This window comes from Bidens hawaiensis, unplaced genomic scaffold (assembly GCF_021521415.1).
Source record: "Bidens hawaiensis isolate Kalapana, Puna unplaced genomic scaffold, B.hawaiensis_p1.1 tig00017252_1, whole genome shotgun sequence".
Taxonomy (NCBI): domain Eukaryota; kingdom Viridiplantae; phylum Streptophyta; class Magnoliopsida; order Asterales; family Asteraceae; genus Bidens; species Bidens hawaiensis.
The window spans coordinates 153,620-174,894 of NW_027492614.1; positions in this window are offsets into that span (position 1 = coordinate 153,620).

Here is a 21,275-nt window from a genome sequence, read left to right on the forward strand (position 1 = left end):
TCTTGTAACCAGAATTCACATTTGGACAACTTGGCGTATAAATTTTCTTGCCTCAATAATTCCAAGATTACCCGGAGATGTTGTTCGTGTTCCTCCTTACTTTTCGGATATATCAAGATGTCATCGATAAACACTATCACAAATTTGTCAAGATAGGGTTTGCAAACTCGGTTCATAAGATCCATAAATACTGCAGGTGCATTGGTCAATCCAAACGGCATAACCAAAAATTCATAGTGACCATCCCGAGTTCGGAAGGCTGTTTTTGGGACATCTTCTTCTTGAATTCTTACTTGATGATAACCAGATTTGAGATCAATTTTCGAAAAATACTTCGCACCCTGAAGCTGATCAAACAAGTCATCAATTCGAGGTAATGGGTATCTATTCTTTATAGTCACTTTATTTAATTTCCGGTAGTCAATACACATCCTAAAGCTTTCGTCTTTATTTTTCACGAATAACACTAGTGCTCCCCATGGTGAATAACTAGGTCGTATAAAGCCCCCTATCTAGTAACTCTTGCAATTGGTTGGACAGTTCTTGCATTTGAGAATGTGAAAATCGGTAAGGTGCTTTAACAATGGAAGCTGCTCCTGGTATTAGGTCTATACGAAATTCGACTTGTCGCGTCGGTGGTAAACTAGGCAACTTATCGGGAAATACATCTGAATACTCGTGTACCACTGGGATGTCTTCTATTCATTTTTCATCGGGGTCCTTGATTGTTACACTCGCCAAGTATAACGTACAACCTTAGCGCAAATACTTTAGTGCCTTAAGTTGGGATACGAGATGCATTACAGTAACCGATTTCTCACCTTGAACAATCATTGCTTCATCATTCAAAAGAGGTATCCTAACCGTCTTATCCTTACAAACAATTTCAGCTTTATACTTAGATACCCAGTCCATACCTTGTAAGGCCCCGTTACCGGTGCCTTACATTTGGACGTTGGATTTACTTATAAACACAGTTCTAAATATCAGAGTTAATCAAAACTTTCGCGGAATATTAAAACTTCAACCATAATATATTACATAACTGTCAAATCTTGTCTTAACAAACATTTCAAGTTATTTAAACATAAAACATAGTCTTTAAAAACATCATAACATTTCCTTTAGATGCCAGTATCTTCAATTCCATGCCATGTGCCCTTATCAAGCGAGCTGCCTCATCCTACTCACCTGCGTGCATACGAAAAAGTCAGCTACGCTGAATGAGTTCTAGTTAATCACACCACATACAACACATTCACAACTACATACTTTCGTACATACTTCATACTTTCATACTTGCATAATCATACCTTACGTTTTAAAAAGCATTACGCCCTATAACCTTCAAATATATTATTAGGGTATGCAACCCTTTAACCTTCGCATATATTATTAGGGTATGCAATCCTTTATCCTTCGCATATATTATTAGGGTGTGCAACCCTTTAACCTTCGCATATATTATTAGGGTATGCAACCCCTTAACCTTCGCATATATTATTAGGGTATGCAAACTTTAACCTTACCTTACCTTTCATTATCATCTCCATTATCACAACCATACATTTAATATCATACATATCATAGTCGTACATACTTCCTTATTCACATACACATATCATACATACTACACTATACTTGCCTTAACAATACTTGCAATACCCGAAGGTCGTTCACGTACTGTTAAGCATACATTCATAGCTATCACATTCGTCATCAAGACATACACTTGCCATTTAAGGTAAGTGTATTAACATTCACATCGAGTATGCACACAGCCCCGAAAACATAACAAGGAAATGGCGCTAGAAACTCACCTGAATGCGGTTACGTTCGCCGTTTATGGTTATTCCTTTCTTGAGCTGTGCCCGACTAACTGTATACCAATTACACTTATCAATTGACTATCACTACTCATATCGCCTTCTAGTCTTAATTATTACCCTCAACAAACAGGGGTCCGGGGGGAGCACCCCTGGTAGCGAGGTTCTAGGGACCACAGCCCCTAGCGGTGTCCAAGGGGTAGAGCCCCTAGCTGGGGTTAAGCTGTCTTAACACATTTTCCATTAGGATTTTAATTTATTATTTAATTCGTTAACTCTTTCTCTATAACGAATTAAGCCTAATTCGTTATCTTCTGATGATCTGATTCGTTAACTTCATTCGTTATTTTCTGTTAGCTGGTTCGTTATTCTGGTTCGTTAGCATAACGAATGGTGAGTAATGAATCACTTGATTCGTTATCTTAATATAACGAATTGGTGGATAACGAATCCTCCTGATTCGTTATCTTATCATAACGAATGGCGAATAATGAATCCTCCTGATTCGTTACCTTTTCATAACGAATTGGCGAATAACGAATTCTCCTGATTCGTTATATTATCATAACGAATTGGCGTATGTTCTTATCCGAACTTTGACTCAGGGTCAAAGTCAAAATCGATATGAACAATGAATAGTTAACAGACCCTCATATATGCAATTAACCCTTCAAATCATGACGAAATAACATGATTTTGGTATCAATAGATTCGCAATATCAGCGCTAACAAAACCTAACCATCAAATCCATCTAACATCCACGTTTAGAGGGTGCGATTTACACCTAAGCACCTACGACTTGTTTATCAATCGATTTACCCATCAATCGTTAATGGTTTTCGGTAAGGTTTGTTGTGCTAGGTTCTTTTTATCATTCTCATACAAATCTAAGGTTTCCCAAACAGATCTAAACCTCAATGAACGATTTCTAGATATAAACATACCTTAAACGAGTCGAACTATGAACACAGTTAAGCCTTGATGTTGTTTTGGTTCTTCACGACGATCTAGCACCAACGGGTTCGGGTTTTCTCCTTCGGATCTTGAGTCGGGATATATGATGGTGTTAGTGTGTGTTTTTGATGGTGTAGTCTATGGTGTAGAGATAGATAAAAATGGAAAGGTTTAGGGTTTAAGGGGTATTTATACTCCCTTAAGCCCATGGACCTAAGGCCCATTCCCTCTTTTATTCTATCTTTTAAAGCCCAAGCCCATCATCATATAGTTTACTTATCTAAAACGACACACGACACTTTATTGAATAGACGAAATTTCATTTATTTATTATAATCAAAAGTAGGATGTTACAAGTCTTCCCTCCTTAAAGAGGTTTCGTCCCCGAAACCTAACTACTACATAAACAATGTCGGGTAAAACTTGCGCATCTCATCCTCAGCTTCCCAAGTAGCATCTGAACCCTTGCGATGCTTCCATATCACTTTCACTAAAGGTATAACCTTGTGAAGAAGTTGCTTCTCCTTGCGGTCAACTATCTCTATCGGTTGCTCGATGTAATTCAACTGTTCATTTAACTCAATGTCCATTAATGGCACAATAGACGTGTCATCCACCAGACATTTCCTCAGATGAGAAACATGGAAGGTTGAATGATTTCCTTCTAACTCTTCTAGCAAATCCAGCTTATAAGCCACTTCACCTACACGTTCCATAATCTTAAATGGTCCAATGTACCTCGGACTCAACTTCCCTCTCTTTCTAAAATGGATAATTCCTTTCCAAGCCGAGACCTTGAGCATCACATTGTCGCCAACGTTAAACTCAATCGGTCGTCGCCGCTTATCAGCATACGAATTTTGTCTATCTTGAGCAGCTTTCATTTTTGCTTTGATCTGATCGAACTTTGAAGAAGTTTCTTGCACAAATTCTAAACTTCCCATTTCTTTCTGACCAATCTCTCCCCAACATTCCGGGGTTCTACATCGTCTACCGTAAAGCATCTCAAACGGTGGCATACCAATACTCGAATGGTAGCTGTTTTTATAGGAGAACTCTACCAGATGCAGATGATCATCCCAACTTCCTCCAAAGTCTAAAACACAAGCACGTAACATATCCTCAAGGGTTTGGATCGTCCTTTCAGACTGTCCATCTGTTTGAGGATGATACGCCGTACTGATGTTCAATCTCGTTCCCATAGCTTCATGGAATTTCTTCCAAAACCTCGAAGTAAATCGGGTGTCTCTATCGGACACGATCGATAACGGTACACCATGCTTAGATACAACCTCTTTGATGAATAAACTTGCTAGAATTTCTGACGAGATAGTCTGTCGTATAGGCAGAAAGTGAGCACTTTTGGTCAAACGGTCCACAATCACCCAGATGGTATCATGATGCTTAGTTGTACGAGGTATCTTGGTTATGAAATCCATGGTGATGTGTTCCCATTTCCATTCAGGTATCTCAAGCGATTGCATCTTCCCATAAGGCTTCTGGTGCTCTGCTTTGACTTGTAAACAAGTTAAGCACTTACTGACATAACCTACCACGTCATTCTTCATTCCCGGCCACCAATAGTCTCTTTTTAAATCTTGGTACATCTTAGTAGCTCCTGGATGAATCGAATATCTTGACTTATGAGCTTCATCTAAGATTCGACCTCTGAGATCTCCTTGGCGTGGAATCCACATACGGTCAAACCTAGTCTTAACACCATGAGTGTTTTCCATCAACTCGTCTTTCTGACCGAAAATCCTTTCTTTCTTCACTAGCCCTTCATCTACCAGCACTTCTGACTGTACTTTGATGATTTCTTCAAACATACTTGAATTCATAATCAACTGGTATGACTTCACTGTTGAAAGGACTTCCTCATTCTTACGGCTTAGCGCGTCGGCGACCACATTAGCTTTACCAGGATAGTACTTAATGCCGCAGCCATAGTCCTTTATCAACTCTAACCACCTTCTCTGCCTCATGATCAGCTCTTCTGGCTCGAAGAAGTACTTTAAACTCTTATGATCTGTGTAAATAGTACACTTAGTACCATACAGATAATGTCTCCATATCTTAAGAGCGTGCACTACTGCTGCTAGCTCTAAATCATGCGTCGGGTAAGTACTCTCATGAACTTTCAACTGTCTAGACGCGTAAGCTATCACTTTTCCTCGTTGCATGAACAAGCAACCTAACCCACGATGCGAAGCATCAGTACAAACAACCATATCCTCGTCACCATCGGGTAAAGCAAGGATTGGAGCTTGCGTGAGTCTCTTCTTTAACTCCTGAAATGCCTCTTCTTGAAACTTACCCCAACTGAATACTATCGACTTTCGGGTCATCCCGGTCAACAGTGCGGCTATCTTGGAGAAACCTTCGATGAATCTCCTATAGTAGCCAGCTAACCCCAGGAAGCTTCGTATATCAGTTGGATTATGTGGAGTCTTCGAATTCGTTATTGCCTCAATCTTAGCTGGGTCCACGGTAATCCCTTCAGGATTGATCACGTGACCTAGAAATTGCACTTCTCGCAACCAGAACGCGCATTTCAAAAACTTAGCATACAACTTCTCTTCCTTCAGAACTTCCAATACTTCCCTCAGATGCTCGGCATGATCAGACTCACTCTTTTAATAAATCAATATATCGTCGATGTAAACAATACCTGACTTATCCAACATTGGCCGACACACCCTATTCATCATGTCCATAAATGCAGCAGGAGCATTTGTTAGACCGAATGGCATCACGAGGGACACGTAGTGTCCGTACCGCGTCTGAAACGCTGTCTTAGGGATGCCTGCCTCTTTGACCTTCAGCTGATGATAGCCTGATCTGAGATCTATTCGTTAGAACCAACTTGAACCTTGCAGTTGGTCAAACAGATCATCAATCCTTGGCAAAGGATATCTATTCTTTACTGTAAGCTTATTCAACTCGCGATAGTCTATGCACATTCTCATACTTCCATCATTCTTCTTCACGAATAACACGGGTGCGCCCCACGGGGAAACACTTAGTCTTATGAAACCTTTGTCGAGGAGTTCTTGCAGTTGGGACATCAGCTCCTTCATCTCGGACGGTGCAAGACGGTAAGGCGCTTTCGTAACGGGCTGGGCTCTTGGTATCAAATCTATATGGAATTCTACCTCTCGCTCCGGTGGCAACCCCAGAAGATCCTCACGGAACACTTCTTGGTAGTCACGCACAATAGGAACATCTTTCATTTCTTTTGTCTCGGCCATAGCGTTGACAACATACGCCCGGTAGGCACCACACCCTCGCCTTAACAAACCCTCGACTTTTATCATCGAAATGACATTAAGCCCAGAACTTTCCTTATCACCATAAACCGTCACCGCACTACCATCCAAGGACTTTAACCTTATTATCCTACTCTTACACACTATTTGAGCCTCATACTCAGACAACCAATCCATTCCCAAAACCACATCGAACCTCATAGGTCATAACATACAAAGTAACAGGGAACTCGTGTCCCTCTAACTCTATCTTACACACCTTAACCATTCTCATTATTTTAACCGAGGTGTCCACTCGGCAACATTTCATTTTAGCTAACTTACTAAATGGCGTAGCTACGAAACTTTTGTCCGCACCTGAATCGAATAATACTGAAGTTGAAATTCCATTCACTAAAAACGTACCTGTCACAACATCTGGAATCTGCTTGGCTTGCTCCTGGGTTAACATGTAAGCTCTGGTCTTTGGTCTTGATGGTTCATCATCCTTCTTCCCGCTTCCCCCAGCTTCAATACACTCTCTGGCCATGTGGCCCGTCTTACCACACCGGAAACATGCCGGCTTCTCGCTGCACTCATGAGCATAGTGCCCCTCCTTTCCGCACTTATAACAGGAGTTTGACCCTACTCTGCACTCTCCTCCATGCGCCTTCCCACATTTATAACAAACATATGATCCCTTACCCCACTTGCACTCACCACCGTGCATTTTACCACACGTCTTGCACGACCTTTTCTCCCATACCTTCTGCTTCTTATCTTTAGAGTTCCATAACTGAGTACCCGGTCGTTTGGCATGATTGACCCACTTCTTATCTTTATTTTCTTCCCCTACCACAACTTCATCTACCGCCAGGTCCTCATAAACCATCTCTGCGAGTTCTACAACATAGTCAAAAGTAGCTGGTTTATTCGCCCTGACTAGCATGCGGACTTTCTGTGGCAATCCCCTCACATAGCACTTGATTCTCTTAGCCTCTTGACCATATCGGGTACCAACCTAGACATTCGGTTGAACTCTGTGGTGTACTCACGATGTGTCATCGTCCCAGCTTTCAAGTTCAGGAACTTCATCTCCGCCCTCTCAACTTCTGCGTCAGCACAAAACTTCTTCATCACCAGCTCTTTCAGATCCTCCCACTTCAGCGCTTTGATTTCCTCTTGGCTCCTCACCAAATGATTGGGTGGCATAACCGACAGCTTGGTCGGGACGGCACTCGCTAATGCGAATAATCTTGTCCATAGTGATTATCCATTGGAGAGTAGCGATTGCGTCTTCCAAACCAGACAGTTTCGGCGGGTCACGTCCTTTGAAGGACTTATAGTTGCACCTGCCTCAGCCCCTCCTCCTATCGTTAACTTTCACAGACCTAACCCCACTCGAGGATTCTCTCTCTCCTTCCCCATCTCTCCTACCATCACCACCCGTCCCTTCACCAGTTCTTTCACGGCTTGCAGCCGACCCTCTAGGATTTATATTCTTCACAGAAGTGGCTACAGCTTGAACGATAGCTGCTTGAATTGCAGGATCCAGTTGTACCCCTTCGTTGTTGTTCGGATTTCCTCCAGCTGCGTTTCCTTCATCTCCGGTGTTGGAAGCTGTTTCGACCGAAGGTCGTTGGACACGACGAGGCCTGCCACGACGTCCAGTGTGGCCTCCTGCTCCAGCAACTGCCCTAGATCCAACCATCGTATTCTAAAAGGAAAACACAAACGTCGTCACCCAAGGAACCATTTAGTACAAGGGTAGTAAGGCTAACAGGTAATAACAGTGGCCAGCTGTGATTAGCTGATCACGTTACTTTCCGTGTCCTATAAACTTCCCTTTATGAGTCTATTTGTGCTGATTCTACTCTTAAACAGTCAATCAATCAAAGATCAAGAAATCCTATCCTTACATTCACATATCCTTTCTTTAGCAATTAACATTCATTATTCAATCATACACTTTACCTTTACTGAGCTTGCTTGAGTGACACATGGCTATCTTGAACTGGCATCTTCTTTCTTTTCTTACTTAGATCCCACTCTCTGTTCGAGTCTAAGCATGTAGGATGCTTAAATCTCTCGAACTTTGCTCTAATACCAACTTGTAAGGCCCCGTTACTGGTGCCCTACATTTGGACGTTGGATTTACTCATAAACACGATTCCAAATATCAGAGTTAATCATAACTTCCGTGGAATATTAAAACTTCAACCATAATATATTACATAACTGTCAAATCTTGTCTTAAAAAACATTTCAAGTTATTTAAACATAAAACATAGTCTTTAAAAACATCATAACATTTCCTTGAGATGCCAGTATCTTGAATTCCATGCCATGTGCCCTTATCAAGCGAACTGCCTCATCCTACTCACCTGCGTGCATACTAAAAGTCAGCTACGCTGAGTGAGTTCTAGTTAATCACACCACATACAACACATTCATAACTACATACTTTCGTACATACTTCATACTTTCATACTTGCATAACCATACCTTACGTTTTAAAGAGCATTACGCCCTATAACCTTCGCATATATTATTAGGGTATGCAACCCTTTAACCTTCGCATATATTGTTAGGGTATGCAACCTTTATCCTTCGCATATATTATTAGGGTGTGCAACCCTTTAACCTTCGCATATATTACAAGGGTATGCAACCCTTTAACCTTCATATATATTATTAGGGTATGCAAACCCTTTAACCTTACCTTACCTTTCATTATCATCTCCATTATCACAACCATACATTTAATATCATACATATCATAGTCGTACATACTTGCTTATTCACATACACATATCATACATACTACACTATACTTGCCTTAACAATACCTGCAATACCCGAAGGTCGTTCACGTACTGTCAAGCATACATTCATAGCTATCACATTCGTCATCAAGACATACACTTACCATTTAAGGTAAGTGTATTAACATTCTTATCGAGTATGCACACAGCCCCGAAAACATAACAAGGAAATGGGGCTAGTAACTCACCTGAATGCGATTACGTTCGCCGTTTATGGTTATTCCTTTCTTGAGCTTTGCACGACTAACTGTATATCAATTACACTTATCAAATGACTATCACTACTCATATCGTCTTTCTAGTCTTAATGCGGGGTTTAAGGGGCAGAGCCCCTGGCTGGGGTTAAGCTGTCTTAACACATTTTCCATTAGGATTTTAATTTATTATTTAATTCGCTAACTCATTCTCTATAACAAATTAAGCCTAATTCATTAGCCGATTCGTTATCTTCTGATGATCTGATTTGTTAACTTCATTCGTTATTTTCTGTTAGCTGGTTCGTTATTATGACAAACTGAAATTTTTCTTCTTACTCTTTCAGACTCTCATCACGACTTGACTCAAATTTTCGGGACGAAAATTCTTTAACAAGGGAATGATGTGACAACCGTCAATTCCAGGTTAACTCCGTTAACTCAACTCCGTCAATTCAAACTTTAAGATCGTTGAATCTATAACGCACACTTCATTACATTTAAACTAGGGTTTAAATGACGCTTAACACTCACTACATGGGTAGTCTTTCGGGATTTGCACCGAAACGCAAACGAGTTGACGCAAACGATTGATAAATAAACGACAAACGTAAAAACAATAATTATATGATTATTATGTGTTAGGATTATGTGCTATGTGATAATACTATGGTCATGTTAACTTATTGTCCAAGTATGATGGAATGTTCTAGAAAAACAACACTTGGAAAGAAGAGGGACTAGAATGTAACTTGATTATTTATAAATATAACTTAAACACTAAACCCTAACTATTTTCCCTAACCCTACAACTTCCGATCGGAAGTCTCTTGTTCCCTCTCCACGGCTGCCGTCCACAAAGATCACACACACACACATCAATCAAGAGATTAATCCAAGAACTAGGTGCTAGGAAGGTATACTTGATCATCCCTTACCTCCTTGTTGTGTAATTTTGATGTTTAATGGGTTGTATGTAAACCCTAAGTAGGCCGATTATATGTATGTATGTGATCAATATGATTCTTGTTAGTTGCATAATAGATTGATAACTAGATTGATGTTGTTGCATGATTCATTGTTGTCTTTGATTTGGATTAGATCACAAACCCTAATCTTGTATGTATGGTGTGATTTATATGCATGGATAGTAGTTATGGTGTCTAGAGGGTTATATGGATGCATGATAGTTCATAGATTGTTATGATGTTGAGTTTTGATGTGAACAGATTCTGGACAGAATATATATACGATGTTTAACTGACTGTAACGAAGTGTAAACGTGAAAATTGATTGAGATTGTGGGTACTGCAGTAAACTAGGTTGAGTCTAGTTTCTATAAAGTATAAATTCGTAATTTTTGGATAAGTGGAAGTATACTTTTATGATTTTACAAAAACGTGATGCAAAGCTGAGCTGTTAGACCTGCTGTTAGGTTATATTGTAAATTCTATATCTCATGAACTACGAGGCCAATTGGGTTGGTTCCACTTCTGGAAGTTGACTCACTGAGTTAGGAACCAAACCCAAGTGGTCTTGCATTTATTGGATTTTTCGTTTACCGGGAATTGCAAATAACATTCTGTTGTGCATGAATCTGACTGATATGAGTTTACTGTAGTGTTTTGATCATTATGAGAAATCTATATGGAATAAAAATAATATAAAATATGTTCTGGAAACCTAAGACATGTATGTTTCAGTGGTGATTTTTGGTGAATTAATTGAGATGATATGATCGGTGAAATAGTACAATCTTTCAAGTAGAAATTCTGTCACAATGAAACTAGCTGCTGAGTTGTGTAGGAATGCATGAAATATGATAGTTTTTATATAATTGTTGTATTTTGACCAAAATACCCTTGCGGGGAATAGTTGCTAGTTTGATTGCCATGAATTGACCAAATTGCCCTTATGGGGAATAATGGTTAGTTAGTCTTTGTTTGTTGACCAAAATGCCCTTACGGGAATAATTGCTTGTAAGTATGTTATTAATACATGACACGAAAGTAATTGCTCACTCGTGTATCGTATCACAATTGTACTTGTTTAAATCACACACGGTTCACAAACGAAACACGAAACATGATACGTGCATAGGTATTATGTGCCGAGTCTAGAGACTCGTTAAACGTTCCGATACTTAGAAAATCTCTTTGTTATTTTAGAACGCTAGAGAGTTTTCTACGACGCGCATCACTCGGTGATCTAATTTGGAATATTCTTCGCAAACAGTGAGTTCACTTACCCCGCTCTTTGAACTGTTTTCAAACGTTTTTCACTTGGGGGAGATAACATACTCCGATAAACGCATTTTTGAGATAAACACATATTTAAGATTTTGTTATAAATTATATATATCACTTGTAGAGGCTAAGCGGCACGTAACCCTTGAAGTCCCACGCATCGAACCGGTTAATATTTGGAATAGCGAGTCACTGTTGAGTAGTACTACTGGGTTTGACAAACCCCACCCGACGCTAAGCTCAACTGGAGGTTGAGTGGGTGTAATTTTGGCTAACACTTACCATGGTCTGGGTTGACCTGGTGACGGGCACTTGATAAACAGTCAGCTTCGGTCTAGAACCACTTAGTAATACTTGTTGTATAGATTAGCTACCTATCGATATATAATTTGACATAACATTATCTGGTAACACTTAAACGCTGTAACGTGGTTACACACTTAAACGCTGTAACGTGGTTACACACTTAAACGCTGTAACGTGGTTACACACTTAAACGCCGTAACGTGGTTACGCAAAACATTTAAACGCCGTAACGTGGTTACGCAAAACTTTTAAACGCCGTAACGTGGTTACGCAAAACACTTAACGAAAACGCTGAACTCAAACGCTAAACGATTTATCTTATATAACTTGTGAACTCACCAACCTCGTGTTGACCCCTTTTAGTATGTTATTCTCAGGTAGCCGAGGCGGGCGCGTGGTTTAGGAGCATGCATTAATGAAAACACTTTTATTCTGCAAACTTAATTTTAACAGTTACATTTGGTTTTAAGTCGTCCTGCGTGACGCAACTTTTGAATTAAGGTTTTACGCTTCCGCATTTACTTTCATTTATACGTTTTTCTTTGGTTTGGTTATAACTAATGAATCCGATCCTGCCAGTTCACACCCTCTGACGGTAAAACTCCGTTAGTGGATTTTGAGGGTGTGACAGATTGGTATCAGAGCCATTGGTTATAGCGAACTAGAAACTGCATGCATACTAGACTATAACCGCGACGACCCATTAGTTATAATGATACACACTGCATAGGTTTGTGTAGTCTTGAAATCTTATTTCTTTACCTCCTTTACTCATACGCGCGCATATACACGGCTTACCTGTAGAAATGTCGACGCCACCCTCATCATCATCCGATTCGATGACGCATGCTCACGGGAAGGAACCGCAGTTACCTACTGCCTCGCCACCCCACGTAGTCCCGGAACTCGAAGCTCCTGCACCGAAGAGGTACCGCCTATCCGGAGGCTTGTATGACAACGACGTTAGCTGGGAGTGGTACCCCAACATGATCAGACGTATGGTCTACCGTGAACAAGTTCCCCCATTGCCTCACCCGAACCACCCTGCTTACCCTAACACTCTACCACCTATACCCGAACCTGTAGAGCGAGTTCTCGCAGCTGTCGTTTCTTGTTTGGAGCGTGATGTGGGTTACATGCGCTACACTAGAGAAAATGTTGCCAGACTGTTTAAAGATGGAACCGAGACTCAGGAGGAGATTGCCCGCATGGCAGCGGCAACGAAAGAAATGCAAGAGACTAGTGAGCAACAAACCAAGGTTATGATGAAGATGCAAGCCGAGATGATAGACTTGCAAGAGCAACTCCAAGAAGCAAGGACCCGAACCGAAATAGCATTAGAACGTTGCGATATCCTACAAATGCAACTTGCCCAGAACGCAGCAGAACCCGAGGCAGAGCCTGAAGAGGAACCTGAAGAAGATCCCGAAGAGGAGCCTGAGGAGGATCCCGAGGAAGATCCCGAAGAGGAGCCGGAGGAGGAACCGGCTGAGGAGGAGGCACATTCAGAGGTGTCCTCCGATGACGACATCTAGTGATGATGACACTTAGATGGAGGGGTTGTCTCCATCCTAACTATTATTTTTCTATGATTTTAAGGATTGATTGGAAATACTTTGTAGCGAATACAATGGTTTTAATCATGAATTTTTACTTAGACTAATATGTGGTTGTGATGTGATGTTGTTCCTTATTTTTCTTTCTTACCTATTTTTTTTTTTATTACATGTATGGTGTGTTGCATATGAAAGAAAAATTCATGTTTAACATTTTATACTGTGATTCTAGGAAATGGCCGGAAGAAACGCTGGACGAGGACGTGGTAACATCAGCATGACTGCAGCTGAACTCCAAACCCTGCTGAATGACCATGTTGCTGCCGCTTTAGCTGCACACGTTCAAAATCAAACAGGAGGTCCGAATGGAACATGTACCTTCAAGAACTACCTTGACTGCAAGCCCAGTACGTTTAAGGGCACTGAGGGAGCTATAGGCTTCCTGCGTTGGGCTGAGAAGGCCGAGTCGGCCTTTGAGATGTGTAACTGTCCCCCTGCCAGTAGGGTCAAATTCGCTGCTGGGACACTTGAGGATTCCGCCCTCACTTGGTGGAATTCGAACGTCCAGATCCTTGGATTAGAACTGGCTAACGCGATGAACTGGGAGGAGTTCAAAAACATGATGCGAGAAGAGTACTGTCCGAGGGAAGAAATTTCGAAGTTAGAGTCGGAGTTTTGGTCATTGAAAATGGTGGGTTCAGAGATTGAAGCCTACACTACTCGTTCGCACGAGTTGGCGGTGATGTGTCCGCGGATGGTGGATCCGCCGAGCAAGAGAATAGAGATGTACATTGATGGGTTAGCACCACAGATTCAGGGTATGGTGACGTCTTCCAGACCAGCCACGATCCAACAAGCGATCCGTTTGGCTCACAAACTGACGGATCAGGCTGTGACCCAGGGTGCGTTACCACCGAGGGGTTCGACTGTTAAAGCCCGTGACAACCCGAGTAATGACCACGTCAGCAACAGTAACAACAACAGCAACCCGAACAGCGGGAAGAGAAAGTTCGACAACACCAGATCTTCATCCTCGAACCTCCCACCGCAACAACACTACCGTAAACCCGAGTTCACCCGGAGCTTTAACACTCAGAATCACAACAACAACAACTCCAACAACAACGGTAGCGGGCAGGTTTCGAGCGGATATGCTGGGAAGTATCCAAAGTGCAACAGGTGCAACTATCATCATGTTGGCCAGTGTGACCGTGTCAAGTGTCAAAGATGCGGAAAGATAGGTCACCAAGCGAAAGAATGTAGAGGAGACCTTGCGGCAAAGGGTGCTCCTAAGCAACCGATGACTAAGGGATGTTTTGAATGTGGACAGGAAGGTCATTTCCGGAAGGATTGCCCCAAGCTGAAACATAATGACAACAATGGGGGCAATGGAAGTGGCAGTAACGGTGGAGGAAATGGCAAAGGAAGAGCGTTTGTGATTGGATCGGGTCAAGCCCGCAATGATCCGCATGTGGTGTCCGGTAAGTTCCCTGTAAACGATTATTTTGCTTCTATTTTGTTTGACACTGGAGCTGATAGGAGTTTTGCGTCGAAAGCCTTTAGCCAACTTTTAGACCTTACTCCAACCCCGTTAGACGCTAAGTTTCCTGTTGAATTAGCTAATGGTAAAACTGTAGTAACAACTCATATACTTGCGGGATGTAAGTTGAAACTGTCAGGTCATGTTTTTGACATCGACCTTATTCCTTTTACGCTTAGTAGTTTCGATGTCGTTGTCGGCATGGACTGGTTATCCGAGAACCGAGCGGAGATTATATGCCATGATAAAATAGTCCATATTACCACCCCTTCCGGCGAGATCATTTCGGTCTGAGGCGAGAGAAGCGGCATGACCAACAGCATCATCACCCTTATGAAAGCACAGAAGTATCTACGAAAGGGTCATCCGGCAATTTTGGCGCAGATTGTTGAGAAACCCGCGGAGGAGAAACGAATTGAAGACATACCGGTTGTGCGAGACTTTCCGGAAGTTTTCCCGGAGGATTTGCCCGGACTCCCTCCTATTCGTCAAGTCGAATTCCAAATCGAGTTGACACCCGGTGCAGCACCCATAGCACGAGCCCCGTATCGGCTCGCACCGGCGGAACTTCAGGAGTTGTCCACCCAGTTGCAAGATTTGTTGGATAAAGGTTTTATCCGACCTAGCTCATCGCCATGGGGAGCCCCTGTCTTGTTTGTTCGAAAGAAAGACGGGACTTTCCGAATGTGCATCGACTACCGGGAATTGAACAAGGTGACGGTCAAGAACCGTTATCCTTTACCCCGAATTGATGATTTATTTGACCAGCTTCAGGGATCGAGTTACTACTCGAAGATCGATCTACGATCCGGTTACCACCAGTTGAGAGTGCGCGAAGAAGATATTTCAAAGACGGCTTTCAGAACACGGTATGGTCACTACGAGTTCTCGGTTATGCCTTTTGGCCTAACCAACGCGCCAGCCGTATTTATGGATCTCATGAATCGAGTATGCAAGGCGTACCTCGACAAGTTCGTGATTGTTTTCATCGATGATATTCTTGTCTACTCCAAGAACGAGACTGACCACGAAGAGCACTTAAGGATAATTCTGGAACTACTGAAGAAGGAACAACTGTATGCTAAAGTCTCGAAATGTGAATTTTGGCTTCGCGAGGTTCACTTTTTAGGACATGTGATCAACGAGAATGGTATCCATGTCGATCCCGGTAAGGTAGAGGCCATCAAAAACTGGGAAGCACCTAAGACTCCGACTGAAGTGCGACAATTCCTAGGACTGGCCGGCTACTATCGGCGTTTCATCGAGGGATTTTCAAAGATTGCTCAACCCCTCACCGCTTTGACTCACAAGGGCACTAAGTACAACTGGGGTGACGCGCAAGAATCCGCTTTCCAACTGTTGAAAACCAAGCTTTGTAGCGCCCCTATTTTAGCCCTCCCCGAGGGAACAGAAAATTTTGAGGTACACTGTGACGCATCTATACAAGGTCTCGGTTGTGTGCTGATGCAACTCGAGAAGGTTATAGCCTACGCCTCTAGACAACTACGGGTTCACGAGAAGAACTACACGACCCATGATTTGGAACTCGGAGCTGTGGTGTTTGCTCTTAAGATATGGAGGCATTACTTGTACGGTACCAAGTTTACCATTTACACCGACCACAAGAGTCTCCAACATATCTACGATCAGAAGGAGCTGAACATGCGACAGCGTCGTTGGGTCGAGCTGCTCAAAGATTATGATTGTGCCATCAAGTACCACCCGGGCAAGGCCAATGTGGTGGCCGACGCCCTCAGCAGAAAAGAAACAGATAAACCCAGACGAGTAAGAGCATTGCAACTTACGATTCATGCCAGCTTACCCGATCAGATTCGCGATGCGCAACTGGAAGCTTTGAAAGATGAAAATCTTCCATCGGAACTCATGCGGGGCATGAACAAGCAACTTGAAACCAGATCGGACGGGGTCCGATATTTTGAGAACCGGATTTGGGTTCCACGATACGGAGAGTTGAGAACTCTAGTGATGGACGAAGCTCACAAGTCCCGATATTCTATCCACCCTGGCTCAGATAAAATGTATCATGATTTAAAGGCACTTTACTGGTGGCCGAACATGAAAGCCGACATTGCCACCTACGTGAGCAAATGCTTGACTTGTGCCAGAGTCAAGATTGAATACCAGAAACCATCTGGTCTACTGCAACAACCGGAACTCCCAATGTGGAAATGGGAGCACATCTCAATGGATTTTATTACGGGTTTGCCTAAGACACCGACGGGATGCGATACCATCTGGGTGATCGTTGACCGGTTGACTAAATCGGCACATTTCCTAGCGATTAAGGAAACGGACAAAATGGAAAGACTGACTCGAGTATACATGAAAGAAGTGGTGTCTAGACACGGAGTGCCTGTCTCGATCATTTCCGATCGAGATTCTCGTTTTACCTCACACTTTTGGAAGTCGCTGCAAAGCGCACTGGGCACACGTCTCGATATGAGTACAGCATACCATCCTCAGACGGATGGGCAAAGTGAACGGACTATCCAGACCCTGGAGGATATGTTGCGTGCATGCGTCTTAGATTTCGGAAAGAGTTGGGAACCCCACTTACCCTTGGTAGAGTTTTCGTATAATAACAGCTACCACGCAAGTATTAAGGCAGCACCGTTTGAAGCGCTGTACGGACGGAAGTGTCGATCACCACTCTGCTGGGCAGAGGTGGGTGATAGCCAAATCACTGGTCCGGAACTGGTACTCGAAACCTCGGAAAAGATCGTTCAAATCCGAAATCGCATGGCAGCAGCACGAGATCGCCAAAAGAGTTACGCCGACAAGCGCCGAAAACCTCTCGAATTTAAAGTGAACGATCGGGTGTTACTCAAAGTCTCACCTTGGAAAGGTGTAGTTCGCTTTGGTAAGCGAAACAAACTCAACCCACGGTATGTTGGTCCGTACCGGATAACTGAGCGCATTGGTCCGGTGGCGTACCGACTGGACCTACCAACAGAACTCAGTGGCGTACACGATGTATTCCACGTATCAAATTTGAAGAAATGCCTATCTGATGAAACCCAAGTAGTCCCTTTGGAGGAACTGCAAGTTGATGAACAGTTACGGTTCATTGAGGAACCAGTCGAAGTTTTGGATTGGGAAACCAAAACACTCAAACACAGCAAAATTCCAATCGTTAAGGTTCGTTGGAACTCGAGACGTGGACCGGAGTTCACGTGGGAACGCGAGGATCAAATGATGAAAAAGTATCCCCACCTTTTTGAAGGGCTAACCAAACACCGAAAACCGCGAAACCCGGCAAACCGTCAAACATCACCGGAGGTATGAATTAAATTTCGGGACGAAATTTCTTTTTACTAGGGGATGATATGACAAACTGAAATTTTTCTTCTTACTCTTTCAGACTCTCATCACGACTTGACTCAAATTTTCGGGACGAAAATTCTTTAACAAGGGAATGATGTGACAACCGTCAATTCCAGGTTAACTCCGTTAACTCAACTCCGTCAATTCAAACTTTAAGATCGTTGAATCTATAACGCACACTTCATTACATTTAAACTAGGGTTTAAATGACGCTTAACACTCACTACATGGGTAGTCTTTCGGGATTTGCACCGAAACGCAAACGAGTTGACGCAAACGATTGATAAATAAACGACAAACGTAAAAACAATAATTATATGATTATTATGTGTTAGGATTATGTGCTATGTGATAATACTATGGTCATGTTAACTTATTGTCCAAGTATGATGGAATGTTCTAGAAAAACAACACTTGGAAAGAAGAGGGACTAGAATGTAACTTGATTATTTATAAATATAACTTAAACACTAAACCCTAACTATTTTCCCTAACCCTACAACTTCCGATCGGAAGTCTCTTGTTCCCTCTCCACGGCTGCCGTCCACAAAGATCACACACACACACATCAATCAAGAGATTAATCCAAGAACTAGGTGCTAGGAAGGTATACTTGATCATCCCTTACCTCCTTGTTGTGTAATTTTGATGTTTAATGGGTTGTATGTAAACCCTAAGTAGGCCGATTATATGTATGTATGTGATCAATATGATTCTTGTTAGTTGCATAATAGATTGATAACTAGATTGATGTTGTTGCATGATTCATTGTTGTCTTTGATTTGGATTAGATCACAAACCCTAATCTTGTATGTATGGTGTGATTTATATGCATGGATAGTAGTTATGGTGTCTAGAGGGTTATATGGATGCATGATAGTTCATAGATTGTTATGATGTTGAGTTTTGATGTGAACAGATTCTGGACAGAATATATATACGATGTTTAACTGACTGTAACGAAGTGTAAACGTGAAAATTGATTGAGATTGTGGGTACTGCAGTAAACTAGGTTGAGTCTAGTTTCTATAAAGTATAAATTCGTAATTTTTGGATAAGTGGAAGTATACTTTTATGATTTTACAAAAACGTGATGCAAAGCTGAGCTGTTAGACCTGCTGTTAGGTTATATTGTAAATTCTATATCTCATGAACTACGAGGCCAATTGGGTTGGTTCCACTTCTGGAAGTTGACTCACTGAGTTAGGAACCAAACCCAAGTGGTCTTGCATTTATTGGATTTTTCGTTTACCGGGAATTGCAAATAACATTCTGTTGTGCATGAATCTGACTGATATGAGTTTACTGTAGTGTTTTGATCATTATGAGAAATCTATATGGAATAAAAATAATATAAAATATGTTCTGGAAACCTAAGACATGTATGTTTCAGTGGTGATTTTTGGTGAATTAATTGAGATGATATGATCGGTGAAATAGTACAATCTTTCAAGTAGAAATTCTGTCACAATGAAACTAGCTGCTGAGTTGTGTAGGAATGCATGAAATATGATAGTTTTTATATAATTGTTGTATTTTGACCAAAATACCCTTGCGGGGAATAGTTGCTAGTTTGATTGCCATGAATTGACCAAATTGCCCTTATGGGGAATAATGGTTAGTTAGTCTTTGTTTGTTGACCAAAATGCCCTTACGGGAATAATTGCTTGTAAGTATGTTATTAATACATGACACGAAAGTAATTGCTCACTCGTGTATCGTATCACAATTGTACTTGTTTAAATCACACACGGTTCACAAACGAAACACGAAACATGATACGTGCATAGGTATTATGTGCCGAGTCTAGAGACTCGTTAAACGTTCCGATACTTAGAAAATCTCTTTGTTATTTTAGAACGCTAGAGAGTTTTCTACGACGCGCATCACTCGGTGATCTAATTTGGAATATTCTTCGCAAACAGTGAGTTCACTTACCCCGCTCTTTGAACTGTTTTCAAACGTTTTTCACTTGGGGGAGATAACATACTCCGATAAACGCATTTTTGAGATAAACACATATTTAAGATTTTGTTATAAATTATATATATCACTTGTAGAGGCTAAGCGGCACGTAACCCTTGAAGTCCCACGCATCGAACCGGTTAATATTTGGAATAGCGAGTCACTGTTGAGTAGTACTACTGGGTTTGACAAACCCCACCCGACGCTAAGCTCAACTGGAGGTTGAGTGGGTGTAATTTTGGCTAACACTTACCATGGTCTGGGTTGACCTGGTGACGGGCACTTGATAAACAGTCAGCTTCGGTCTCGAACCACTTAGTAATACTTGTTGTATAGATTAGCTACCTATCGATATATAATTTGACATAACATTATCTGGTAACACTTAAACGCTGTAACGTGGTTACACACTTAAACGCTGTAACGTGGTTACACACTTAAACGCTGTAACGTGGTTACACACTTAAACGCCGTAACGTGGTTACGCAAAACATTTAAACGCCGTAACGTGGTTACGCAAAACTTTTAAACGCCGTAACGTGGTTACGCAAAACACTTAACGAAAACGCTGAACTCAAACGCTAAACGATTTATCTTATATAACTTGTGAACTCACCAACCTCGTGTTGACCCCTTTTAGTATGTTATTCTCAGGTAGCCGAGGCGGGCGCGTGGTTTAGGAGCATGCATTAATGAAAACACTTTTATTCTGCAAACTTAATTTTAACAGTTACATTTGGTTTTAAGTCGTCCTGCGTGACGCAACTTTTGAATTAAGGTTTTACGCTTCCGCATTTACTTTCATTTATACGTTTTTCTTTGGTTTGGTTATAACTAATGAATCCGATCCTGCCAGTTCACACCCTCTGACGGTAAAACTCCGTTAGTGGATTTTGAGGGTGTGACAGTTATTCTGGTTCGTTAGCATAACGAATGGTGAGTAATGAATCACTTGATTCGTTATCTTAATATAACAAATTGGTGGATAACGAATCCTCCTGATTCGTTATCTTATCATAACGAATTGGCGAATAACGAATACTCCTGATTCGTTATATTATCATAACGAATTGGCGTAGGTTCTTATTCGGACTTTGAATCAGGGTCAAATTCAAAATCGATATGAACAATGAATAGTCAACAGACCCTCAGATATGCAATTAACCCTTCAAATCATGACAAAATAACATGATTTTGGTATCAATAGATTCACAATATCAGCGCTAAAAAACCCTAACCATCAAATCCGTCTAACATCCACGTTTCGAG